General features: G+C 38.1%; 1 long non-coding RNA gene across 1 annotated transcript; it reads right to left on the reverse strand.

Moving 5' to 3' along the window:
- Window positions 1-408: 408 nt before the first annotated feature.
- Window positions 409-2670, reverse strand: LOC120545915. The gene is made up of 3 exons (XR_005636756.1): window positions 2575-2670; window positions 2391-2450; window positions 409-1112 (listed from the first exon to the last, which is right to left on the reverse strand). It is a non-coding gene; the product is annotated as an uncharacterized LOC120545915 (long non-coding RNA).
- Window positions 2671-13913: the final 11243 nt, after the last annotated feature.

The following is a 13913-nucleotide window of genomic DNA, read 5'->3' on the forward strand; positions in this document are numbered from 1 at the left end:
TTGTTAATGAATTTGTGTGATATGGTGGGCTTTGTTTAGCTAATTAATGAAATCACTTCATTTCAATAAAGTGGGTTGGCACACCATACACATTCATAAAGTATAGTGCAATCCAATATAATCGCATTGCAATAAAAAGTACCCTTTGTAAAGCTTAGTTTTTATTCATGGACTACCCAAGAAGAATAAACACAGTATAAAAGAGAATAAGACTTTATAATCTACGAAGCCCCCTTGTGTAAGTTTAAAATTACACAACATGCAATAATAGTCTTGAGATATAACACAAAATGTATGTATGTAATTGCTGTACAAAAATTTAAACAAAAATAAACAGTAAGCAACTAGCAAACACATTTTAAAACTTACTAAAAGTACTGTAGATTTAAGTAAAAGTGGAATGTCGTAACTAAAATGAAATAAACTTTAAACTATATTAATTATACTTTTGTCACACAGATAATATATAACCAATCACTCATAGGTTTAAGACCTATATTCAATGCAGAATATGCTGTTTTTGGTGATAATGTATATTTAGCAAGCTAATATGAACCTTTACAAACATGGAAATTACATGAATTACACAGTTGATAACGAAGGTCATGCAGCACCTAGTGTTTCAAAGTCTCAATTTCTATTGATTCGTTGATTCCTCAGTGCGCGTCCTCCAAGTCTTCGTCTTTGTCCCAGCTACTTATTGACTATGTGATGCTTATATATAGCCTAAGGACTTATTATTTTGCAGAATCAAATGGATCACTCTCCATTTTTTTTCTAGTGAGTTTTCTGAACTAACAATTGAATTCAAATAGGTGTTGTGCTGTATGGCCAAATTCAATTATGTGTTAGGTGACTAAAGTGTAGTTTCTTCTTCCAGTAGATGAGATGTGTTGACAGAAGTTGCTATATTTGCCGGCCGCTTCCTTCAGTTGTTTGGAGATGATACCCTTAACAGCCGTACTCTGCCAACCTTGTAGGGGTGTATAGGCACTGGCCTTGGTGGCCCCCCCGGCCCTTAGCATAGATGCATTTGACGTAGACTTCACCTTCTAGGACTGGAGGTGTCGGGTGTTCCTCAGACTCCTTCTGCTTTTTCTGTGAATATATAACTGCAAAAGCATTTATTAGCTATTTTCTGTACAATTGTTATTATGGCAGCTTCTAGAATACCAAGAGACATCTCTTTGTGGCTATATGGGTTAGCATGCATGACTCAGACTCAACTTGGTTTTCATGCAGAGTTAGGTGCATTATGCTATTTACATCATTCCTATATCATCATGCCATCATCATGCCGCCATCAGCGCCATAAACAATGACCACTTATAGTGACTTATAACCTGCTTGTAAGGCTATTATATTTACCTATATCAGTAATTTCACTTAAACTTCCACTTAGAGTAACTTATAATCACATTATAATGCCTTATAGCAGTAGATATGCATTGTAAAATGATTATAATGTATTAAAACTATAAGAATTATAATACACTATGATCCTGGAAAGAAAATTGTAGTCTGTGAGTAATGAGCAATTAGAGTATTATGATACTTGGCCTTATAAGTCATTATAAAATGCTTTATAAGTATTTTATGAGTGCTTATAACTATACTTATACAGTGCTATAAGCAGCTTTTAACACATGTATGTGTAAATAATGCATTATAGAGAAAGGCTTCATAGAAAGTGTTACCCACACTTTTTCCTGCTTCAAAAACCTTATGGCAACTCATTAAATGTTATGGCATTTATGTACTGTAAGTATTTTAACAATGAGACTCTGACTTTACTTTTTCATAACCTTTTTAATTAACAAAAATGTGGGAGGAGATAGGTTTAAGAAGTGTTGCAGATTTAAGAAAAAGTAGAGGGATGCACTTTAAAATTGCTACTGGGTAAAAGCAGAGCAAAGTTTCTGCTCTATTGGGGCTAAAGTTGGGCGTAAGTTGCGACGTTGTAGCATACTAAAATATTTTTTTTTTAGATGGCTCATCTCCTGGCTCTAGCTTTACATTAAGTGTACATACATAAATTTCCTCGACCATAAAGTGAATAAACATGTTTGCCAAAACTAACTATTCTTTTGAAAGAAAGATGTGCAGTGTTTATTTGCTATGCTGTTCATTGTCTTCTGCCAATGTGCTGTGTTGTGTACTGTACATTATTGGTTTCCTGTGCATGATGTATCTCTTAAAATAACTTACAAAAGATGCAACTCTCCATAAAAAAATTAGTTTAATTTGAATTTAAGATGCCTTAACTGGCTGTACTGTACAGTACTGTACGGTAGGCCTACTAAATATTCCTGTGCTCTAATGTAAAAGTAACTGTGTACCAAGAAATATTCTACAGATGGATCTAATGCAAATGATAAATTATAGCTTACCCTCAGTACGTGCTCCTCCATGATTGTTCGTAATTTCCTTTTTCCTTTTATTGCAGCGTGCTGAAATAAAAGTAAACACTTTTTTTTAATTAACCACCCAATCCATCCATCAAATGAAGTACAAAACACTCTTTTATTCTGTCATCTGTGTGGACTGAGAGTGCCAGACTGAGCAAATACTTACAAATGCACTTCATGCAGCTGTAGCCACCGATGCTAAGCAGGATGGAACCAGCCACATCGACACAGAAGATAATCAGTAGCCTCATCTCTTCGCTCAGAACATCTGCATGATAAGTTGTGGTTTTACAAAGATGTATTTTACAGGAAACTCTAGCTCTTTCACACACTCTGTCATGTGTTTGGCCTATGAGGTTTCTGACCATTGAACGGAAGGAGGCCGATTGTTTTTGCACAGGCTACTGCTCAGTATTGAGAAAGCATTACCGTTAGGGCGACATGATACAAGGAATCTTTCACGATGTGCCAACGCATTCTCATGAATGGTTTCGTATGATATCGTACGAAAAGTTATGCACACTAAAACGTATGATATACGAAAACTAGGAGACCGCAGGCTGGTCACGTGACATCTGCTAAGAGCTCCGTGCTACAGAGCGGCAGTTGCTAGCTGTTTAAGCCGCTACAGAGCTTTGTGAGGCAGGCTACAGACCTCCGTCACAGCTCGGTCATATCAGCGGCAGATGTGTTTAGCCAATACAGAGCTCTGCGACAACAGCTACGGTGCTACAGGGCACCGTGAGCTGCCGGTCATTGTTGGTGGTTCAGTTGCACGAGAATAGGTGACTGTGAGTCGGGTACAGAGCACCGCAAGCTGCCGGTCATTCCGGTGAAGATTACGGTTAAGTTAAGGCAAGAAAAAGTGAGGGTTATGCAGCGACATGCACGTATAAGTTGTTTTATACATGCAAGGTTCATCTCAAAGTTTACATGCACTGGACACTGTATACCATGGATCTCTGAGGTTCATCACTGGTATGAAAGCCCTCATTCACCATTGTGAACTGTACGAACGTGTTGGATGGCCTTCTATTAACACAGAGACTTCAACATTGGCATATCTTCATATACAAGGCTATTTTAGGTCTCCTTCCATCCTACCTTCTGACCTATATCAGTGTAAATAGTATCGGGACTTACAATCTTCGTTCCCAGGATCTTTTCCTTCTGTCTGTTCCAAAGGTTAGAACTGAAAAAAAGTTTGCGGCTCCCCCTACAAGGAACAAGTTACAGAAATCCATAAAACTTAATGAGCTGGTCTCATTGGTCGCTTTTAAGAGGATGTTGATTGACTTGGAGGCAGCCACATCTGGCTGTAGATGTTTTGCCTGATGTGTTTAGGATTGTGGTTGACTTTGAAAGATTTACTGTGTCAGTTGTTTTATGTTTTTGGTGTTTTTGCGTATTTTGTGTTTGGATGTACTGTATGTGTGGTTGTACTGCTGCCTGTCTTGGCCAGGACACTCTTTAAAAAGAGATTTTTAATCTCAATGAGTCTCTTCCTGGTTAAATAAAGGTAAAATAAAAAAAATAAATAAAAAGGTTTTAGATTAGATTCGATTCAACTTTATTGTCATTGTGCAGTGTACAAGTACAAAGACAGCGAAATGCAGTAGACACCGAAACGATTAGTTAAGTATAGGAAAAAGATCATGGTTTGTATTAAAACACTCCCAAGGAACACGTATTTCCTGGGTGAAAGGCTTTTGTTTTCCGCTCTCTGGGTTGAAAGTCCTGTGTGTTAACACCCACCCATCACCCCGAAAACCTCCCTACGCTGCCAGCCACATTCTTATACAGCAGCAGTCAATGTGGTGTGCGCAGCAAAAAAAAAAAAAAAAAACGTGGAAATCATACAGTGCTTACGTTTTTGTAGCTTTTCTAACGTATGGTTCATAAGAACATGCTGGATATACGATATGACGATAAAAAAACAATATCTTGTGCGGCCCTAATTACTAATAAAACTTTCAAAACAGAAATCATCTTACCTCCTCCATCAACCAACTCCACTTGAAGACAATCATGTCCCTGCTTACAGCAATAACAGCCCAGGTCAGAGTTTTTAAGATCATCGATGAAGATTGAGTAGTTCCCCTTTGAGCTGTGGTTTGGAATGACTTTCAGCCGACCATACCTGTGGTCCAGGATCCTAAAATGACCTGTAGCTTTGATAAGGACCACACCCACACCAAAATTGTGGGTCCAGGACACCCAGTCGAGTCTAATTGTTGCAAATTTGCATGGCAGGAGCAGAGAGGAGCCAAGCGGAACGCTGAGTGTGTGCATCTCACAAACTGATTTCTGCCCACAGGAGTTCGCAAAGTAAGGCTCTTTGGGGAAAAGAGAAATACAAGAAAAAAATTTAAGTTTAGGTTTGATCTCATATTTACGGAAGAGGGTTAGGGCCACGTGAACATTTCTTATTGAGTTCTGTGTTTAAAGTGAGAATTCAGAGAAAAAAAAATGAGAATTCTGAGATTAAATTAAATTTCTGAGAATTCTGACTTCAAACTCAGAACTCAAATACATTTTTCACATGTGGCTCTAATCCTCTTCCGTACATCTTCAAATAACCAAGAGTACCAACAGTAAAAACTCTTCCTCCTTATTACTGTAGATATTCAACACATTTGTCTGGATATCTTTAAATTAACCGTCGGGGCTGAGAATACATTATTAGAATGTAACTGGATAACACTTATCTTAAAATAAAAATTTAAACTTTATTTACGACACTGATTAAAACTAATTTAAAAAAAAGCCATATCTGCCCAAAGGTTCTTACAAATTAGCCCAATATTACTAGATTAGTTAAAAAACTGTTTTTAAAAGTGTAAATGAATAATTAAATATATTTAAATATAATATGAGGTAACACTTTATAATAACCATCACTAATAAAGGGTAAAAGTATAGTCGATTAAACTTTAGTTAATGGCTATTTTACAATGCAATAATTCATGTTTACTAATGATTAGTAATGATATAATTTATGTGACAGTCATTTTTGCACACATAACATTTAATATATTCAAGTATTTGCTAATGATTACCAAATTATTTGTGAACCTCTAAGAATTTGTTTGCAAATCCTACTTAGATGGCTTTCATAACATTGCAACTGATGATTATAAAACCTTTTTAATAGTTAATAAAAACTTTGTAAGGCATCTATAAAAATAACTTAGATAGCTATTATCAGCACACAAGAATCATATAATCATCTCTTTTATAGATCACCAAAAAAATATTTAATGGGGCCAAATTAATGTTACTTGATGCTTTATTAACTATTTAATAATCACAGAATAATTCTAGTAAGCATTAGCTGCAACTTTATAATAGCCATCCAAATAATATTTAGCTATAATATTTATAGATGGTTTACAAAACAATAAACCATTGACAAAGTATTAATTATCCCCCTACATTTATAATCTTATTATTTTACAATACGCTAAACTATGATAACGTGAATTAGAGCGTTAGTAATAATTAAACATAACTCATTTTGTTTGAAAGTGAAACAACCATTAACTAAAGTGTAATTAACTATCAATTTACCATGTATTAATGATGGTTATTATAAAGGGTTATCCTTCAAAGATCAAGGAACTTAAATTCACTGACTGTGATGTACAAATGCAAGTGAAGTCTTATTCATGGAATATTATATATAAATTATATTTTCATTCTCTAATGTCACAAAAGGACTTACCATGTGAAGACACACACATAAAGCACAGGGCTAAAAGGAAAATCCACCGGTAAGCAGTCATTGTCAGCAACTGGTTTGGTGTGAACAGCAATGTGGTAAAGCTGCATTCTAACACCTCTAAGCATCATGGAACAAACCCACAAGATGGTTACGGGTTATTTAGTTATTTGGGGATGTGCTTTGCTGTCTTTCAGTTTCACGTGAATGACAGCCAAAATGTTTGACATAAGTATTTTTTTCAACTTGTAAGGTAATCATGTCAACCATTTAAATTCCAGTTGGTAAATATTTATCTTTTACACAGTGAACATGTAGATGAATTCGAGATAAAGGCCTGAAAAAACTGCCTCCTCCAGACCACTTCCTGTTGATGCTTCTGGAGGAAGGGGTCTTGTGATGACACATGTAAAGGTCAAGGAAAAAGTCCATCACCAAGGCAAAAAAAGCACGAGAAGTTCATTTTTAAAACAAGGCAAAGTGAGAAACGTCCCAGGTTCCTTTTACGTCTGCTAGTTTGTGATAACCATGAAAAGAAAAACTGATAAATAGAAATAATCCAGCCTGTTCATATGAACCATTTGTTCAAAAAGCTACAATAATCATAACTAACAAGCCCTTGTGGACAATTTTTCATGTTGCTTCATCAACTTAATTTTTTTTTCTTTTGAATTATTTCTGTTACCTTTTTAAATAAGCTCAAATTTGACCACATATAACATTTATATGCCACCTCAACACAGATGAAAATCAGTCGCCTCATCTCAGAGCACCTGAATAATAATTTGTAGGTTTACAAAGATGTATTGACAGGAAATTCTATTTAGTCTTTTCTCCTTTTGACCTATGAGGTTTGTGACCATTGAAAGGACGGAGGCCACATGTCTCTGCACAGGTGGTTGTGCTCAGTATTGAGAAAGCATTCAGATATGCAGCCACAGTTGTAGCTCTATTTCCTCATGGGCTCAAATTCTCTGGGTGGCTGTGGGTGGTGGGCAAAGCAGAGAAAGGGGAGGTAACCTTTCACCTTATGACGTCATTAAGGGAAGATTCCTGATTGGTCCATCTGAGCTTTCATTTTCTCAAAGGCAGAGCAGGATACCCAGGGCTCGGTTTACACCTATCACCATTTCTAGCCACTGGGGGACCATAGGCAGGCTGGGGGAACTCATATTAATGTTAAAAAACCTCATAAAGTGAAATTTTCATGCCATGGGACCTTTAATAGTTTTAAAGTAGCAAAAACAACAAATACGACATGCAGTATATAGCTTACAACATTAAATAGGTAGTTTCCCAAGCTTTCAGCAGACAAATTCAAATATCCAAAAACCACATTTCAAAGACCATTTAAATGTTTACTGTTTATATTATACAGTATAATATATATTTTGTGTATGTATATATACGTGTGTGTGTGTGTGTGTGTTACAATTAGCCCTGCCTTCACCAGCTGCAACAGTGATGTTTGCACATTAATGCATCAATAATTATCTAATTATCTATCTAACGATCTTTATCTAAAGGATTATTAGGAACACCCTACTAAGACCATGTTTGACCCCCTTTCGCCTCCAGAACTGCCTTAATTCTTCGTGGCATTGATTCAACAAGGTGCTGGAAGCATTCTTTAGAAGTATTGGCCCATATCTTCGAGTTGATGGAGATTTGTAGGATGCACATCCAGGGCACAAAGCTGCCGTTGCACCACATCCCAAAGATGTTCTATTGGGTTGAAATGTGGTGACTGTGGGGGCCATTTTAGTACAGTGAACTCATTGTCATGTTCAAGAAACCAGTTTGAAATGATTCGAGCTTTGTGACATGGTGCATTATCCTGCTGGAAGTAGCCATCAGAGGATGGGTCCATGGTGGTCATAAAGGGATGGACATGGTCAGAAACAATGCTCAGGTAGGCTGTGGCATTTAAACGATGCCCAGTTGGTACTAAGGGGCCTAAAGTGACCCATGACAACATTCCCCTCACCATTACACCACCACCACCAGCCTGCACAGTGGTAACAAGGCATGACGGATCCATGTTCTCATTCTGTTTACGCGAAATTCTATCTTTACCATCTGAATGTCTCAACAGAAATCGAGACTCATCAGACCAGGCAACATTTTTATAGTCTTCAACTGTCCAATTTTGGTGAGCTTGTGCAAATTGTAGACTCACCCGTGGTACGCGGTGGAGTCTTCTGCTGGTGTAGCCCATCCGCCTCAAGGTTGTGCGTGTTGTGGCTTCACAAATGCTTTGCTGCATACCTCGGTTGTAACGAGTGGTTATATGAGTCAAAGTTGATCTTCTATCAGCTTGAATCACTCAGCCCATTCTGCTCTGACCTCTAGCATCAACAAGACATTTTCGCCCACAGGACTACCGCATACTGGATGTTTTTACTTTTTCAGACCATTCTTTGTAAACCCTAGAAATGGTTGTGCGTGAAAATCCCAGTAACTGAGCAGATTGTGAAATACTCAGACCAGCCCGTTTGGCACCAACAACCATGCCACGCTAAAAGTTGCTTAGATCACCTTTTGTTCTCATTCCGACATTCAGTTTGGAGTTCAGGAGATTGTCTAGACCTGGACAACACCCCTAAATGCATTGAAGCAGTTGCCATGTGATTGGTTGATTAGATAATTGCATTAACGAGAAATCTTACAGGTGTTCCTAATAATCCTTTAGGTGAGTGTACATTATTCTTAAATGGGCCATTCTGCATAAGGAGTACTTGGACCTTTAGTACTTAAAGTAAAGTATATTTTGATCCAAATACTTAAGTATCTTTGTACTAAGTCAAATTTGAATGCTGGACTTTTACCTCCAACAACAACAACATTTCCACACTGTGATATTGCTACTTTTATTGAAGTAAAGTATTTGAGTACAGTATGTCTTCCACCACTGCTGCTGTTGTGTTTACCCCAGCAGAACTGCCCCATCTTTCCAGTTTGTCTCTCCTGCCATTATCCCCACTGCAATGAAGACCAAGATACAGAAGGTACTGGAGCAACCGTTTTTCAGTGAAAAGCATGCCCTCGGCCTGCTGGGCTGACTCATGAACTGATAATATTGACTGAATATAGATATGTTGATCAGCGTTGGTTATTACAACAGTGTACAGTAAGTGTCATACAAGATTAGAAGCATCTACAGGTCATATAAAATGTAAGGTTTATTTGTTGAGGGATGTTGTGACACTTTATTGACAATTTTCTGGAGGTGTGTTGCTACTCCAACTTCTGCTTAACACACCAAAGCTTCTGTTGCCATGACAAACATCCCACAGGCTTCTGCGGTCTGCTCCAGAGCACATTCTGAGACACAATCATACTAGTCTCTATCGACGACGTTCCACTTCCGGGATTGCTCTGTTGCCGCCAAAAATTCCGCCGGATTTCACTCCTTTCGCCAATTGTCTGTTACCTTCCGCTTTCTTTGTGTTAGCATTCTAAACTCCGGTGGATTTATGATGACAACTGTTAATTTCTCCTCAGATCTCTGCAGGGTAAATCCAGACAGCTAGCTAGACCATAGGTGCATGTTCCATCAAAACCAGTTCCTTCTATTGAGGCTATTTTGCAGAAGCACTGTGGCTCTCAAGATTCACGATTGTGATTGGTTTAAAGAAATGCCAATGCTGTGTGGACTTGCCAGACTCTCCTCCACAGCACTTTGGAGAAAGGTCTGGCAATGCGAGACTACAATCATACGCATGCTCAGAAGAAATGTACATGTTGCTCTGAAAGCCTTGGTTGAAATACTGTAAATATAACTATGCACACACACACAAACACACAATCAGTGTGATGAGTACTGAACTCTTAAGATGATTTCTATGATTGATGCAGCCCTCATTCACTATTAACAGGTAATAGAAGATTAGGATTAGCATTTTCTTGTACAGTATGTTTTGCTTTCAGTGTGCATTAGAAGTTAGGAAAGGTTATTTCCTCTCATGCTAAGGAATAGGCCTATTAAAAAAACAGTCAAATTATTTTAATATTGTCACCTTAACTTTTTTCACTTGTTCTATGAACAAAAGACTCTCTGAAGAGGAGTTTCGAAGAACAGGCTGGATCATTCTGTGGACGTAACTGGCAGCAGCGGGCGCATTTGCGACTTATTTAAAGCGCATGTACTGCTTTCGTAAAGGGTGCGTGCAACTTGAGTAAAGCATGTTTGAGATTTATAAAGCGCGCGTTTATAAAGCGTTACAAAAGTACGGAGGCCGACAGGGGCAAACGCACTGCAACTTAATGAAACACATGCAAATAGACAAAACACAAGCAAATTAAGAGAACATCTTCATTCATTTGACAACACATGCGCAGCATTTAGCAAACGCGCTGCAAATACACACAACACAACCAATTACACAATCGCGCTGCAAATATAGAAACGATGCAAAAAGAAAAGCACACAAACCCCGAAAACAAATGCAACACAAAAAACGCTGCATCCAGATTACACAACGGAAGTTCTCCAGGCCTCTAGGGGGAGCGCTAAGTGGGACAGCTTGCATTTTCGACCCCACTGGGAGAGAGAGAGAGAGAGAAAGAGAGAGAGAGAGAGAGAGAGAGAGAGAAAAAAAAGGATAGCTGGGGCACGTTCAATCTCACCGTTGGGAAACGTTGTGCAACTGCTTTGAGATCACAGACTGTAAATATTAAGTTTATGTTTAAGATATCTTTTCTCTCGTTTGGTGGGTGTGTCTCTAGTTTAATGGCTCAGGTCACAGGTGATCCCCACTCAGCAGAGTCTGTAAACTAAGGCAGCAGCGCTCTCTCCCGTGGGGTCGAAAATCAAGATGTCCCACTTGGCGCTCCCCTAGAGGCTGGAGAACTTCCGTTGTGTAATCTTGATGCAGCGTTTTTCTGGTGCATTTGTTTTGGGGTTTTGTGCTTTTCATTTTGCATCGTTTCTGTTTGTGTATTTGGTTGTGTTGTGTGTATATGCAGCGCATTTGCTAAATGCTGCGCCACGTGTGGTCAAATTAATGAAGATGTTTTCTTAATTTGTTGTTTTTGTCTACAGGCTTCTGATTGGCCAACATCTTCTTTTTCTTTGAGTGATAGCCAACATTGCTTTAGGGTTAGTTTTATCACCGACTGTTGATTTGGCATGCTCTTTTTGAGAACAAAGGAGGGAAAAACCGTGTTTTCAAAAATGGGTACATGTGGACTAGGCCTCAGCTTATTCAAAGTTAATTACCTTTTCATAATGGGAATTGAATACCAACAACCTCACAGCAATTCCATTTTGTCATAAGGCAAGAAATAGCCTTGGATACTAAAAAAGCAAGATTTAAAGCTCCATTAATCAACATTTTTTAAATCAACAGTGATTCAAATGAGTGTTAAAATGCGAAAGGGGTCGCTCATAGTGATGAACCCACCACCTCTGCAGTGCTACAGAGGTCTTTGGTCTTTGCAGAGGTGTCAAGTAACGGAAGTACAAATACTCCGTTACCTTAATTAAGTATAAATTTTGGGTATCTATACTTTACTGGAGTAATTATTTTACAGCATAGTTTTTACTTCTACTCCTTACATTTTCACGCAATTATCTGTACTTTCTACTCCTTAGCTACATTTTTAAAAATAGCCTCGTTACTCACATTTCAGTTCGGCTTGTTTTCAATCCGGCTTGTCATCGTTCAAAAACAAAACAAAACAAAAAAAACTATCCCGATCGCTCCATCCGGAGAGAGTGAATGTGACTGTGGTTGGATGGGAAGTATAAACATATACCATTCCGACACCCTATTGGTTTGTACGCGATCAATCGCGCCTGCACAGACCCGGTGCTAATACGGCACCGCTGCCTTAACGACCGTTATCTACCGGACCGAATAGCAACGCGGATTTCGTTGCCTTATTTAGGTGCCACTTAAATGACTGCGCTTCTCTGCGATGCTCTGAAAACGGACGTTAGAGACTGGAAACATCGCCGCACGGGACGCTAGTTAACACTACAGTTGGCAGCAGGTAACGTTAGCCTAGCGTTAGCTAGCAGCTGGAGTGAACACGGTTAAAATGCTGAGAGCTAAACGGTGTAAAAGTGTGTCTGTATTTCACTGGAGAGGATTCTAGCTAACACCAGACTGTAGCTGCCCTTGTCTGAAAAACACAGAAGAGATGTGTCACCTTTTTCCGCCCCTTCTGAGTTTGCAGGTATGATTTTAATATAACCTTAGCTATTATAGTCATTATGGCCTTGAGAAAAATGTTTTTTGTGGAATTGGGGTTTTGTCCCCACGTTTTGGGGCGCTTAAGTTTCTTTTGTCCTTAATGGCATTACATCAGGGGTCTTCAATGTTTTTAAGCCAAGGACCCCTTAACTTAAAGTGAGATGTAGCAGGGACCCCTACTACATATTGTATGAAATTAAGTTGCATATTAAACTGGGCCTACAATAACTGTTAGGGCAACCTGAAGCATTCTTACATACCCTTTTTTCATAAGCTATTAAAATATTAATTGTTGGCATGATTTTATAAATCATATTTGAATGTTACATATGTGGCACAGTAAATCTAGGATTAACTGTATCTGTGGGCTGATATCTTAGTGACTACCTAACCTATAGGCCAGTAAGCCTATCATCAGTGGGAATTTATATTTGCTAATAATATATTGGAATTATGTTAAGGCATTTTTATTTTTTTTTCTTTTTAAAGAAAATTTACAACAATTTGGAGGCCCCCTGCAATGACTCTGAGGACCTCCTGTTGAAGATCTCTGCCTTACATTACTTTTACTTTTATACTTTAAGTAGTTTTGAAACCAGTACTTTTACACTTTTACTTAAGTAAAAAGCTTGAGTTGATACTTGAACTTCTACAAAAGTATTTTCAAACCCTAGTATCTATACTTCTACTTGAGTAATGAATGTGAATACTTTTGACACCTCTGGTCTTTTGAAACTGTGTTTTAGTTTTACAGCACAGATAAGTCCATACAGTAGCCTACACTACCTGACCAACTACCTGACCAACACCAAGAATAAAGCACCTGGTGAAGAAAGTGGAAAATCTAGCAGCTAAAGAGCCTGCTAGCTAGTGGAGATCCAAGAAGAGTGAATGTTGGACATGGACACAAACACGACTCAAATGGGATATATTGTATTATAATGTTGCTCTGTCTGCTGGATGCAAAAGCAGACAACCATTTTCTTACACGTTAGCCATAACAGGCTTATAAGGTGATGACATGTCAGAGCTGTGTGTCTCTCAGCTTGATCTAGAGTGCTTCTGCCTCCTAGATCAAACATTTTAAAAAACTGCAGCTTTAAAGACAACATACAGATTTGAGTTGAAGAAGAAAGATATCAGACAGGCGCTGCTTGAATTTATTTATGAACCCGTTTCAAACATCAGGAAATTGTCATTTTCTAGTTTCTACGGGGAAAACACAACTGGTGAAATGCACTAGCAAAATAGAGAGAAAACCACCTGACACCTTTTCATTTATTGAACAACACCACGCGCTATTATGTCAAACATCGAAAGTTGATTTAACACATCTTTGATACAGCTTTGACAAAAAAATTAAATTGAACATTGAAAGCTTCAGAGGGGCAGAATGGGGGCTTTTGTTTGGGTCTGCACTGTATTGAAAAGTTTTCTTTTCTTTTTTAAATAATAACTTTTATTTATATAGCGCCATTCATGAAACCCAAGGACACTTTACAGAGTTACTGTGGCTAAGCTAAAGGAGGTTGTAGGCTGTGGTAAGCAGGTGGTGTTTCATGAGTTTTCTTTTTTTTTAAATGT

Source organism: Perca fluviatilis, chromosome 17 (genome assembly GCF_010015445.1).
Source record: "Perca fluviatilis chromosome 17, GENO_Pfluv_1.0, whole genome shotgun sequence".
NCBI classification, from domain to species: domain Eukaryota; kingdom Metazoa; phylum Chordata; class Actinopteri; order Perciformes; family Percidae; genus Perca; species Perca fluviatilis.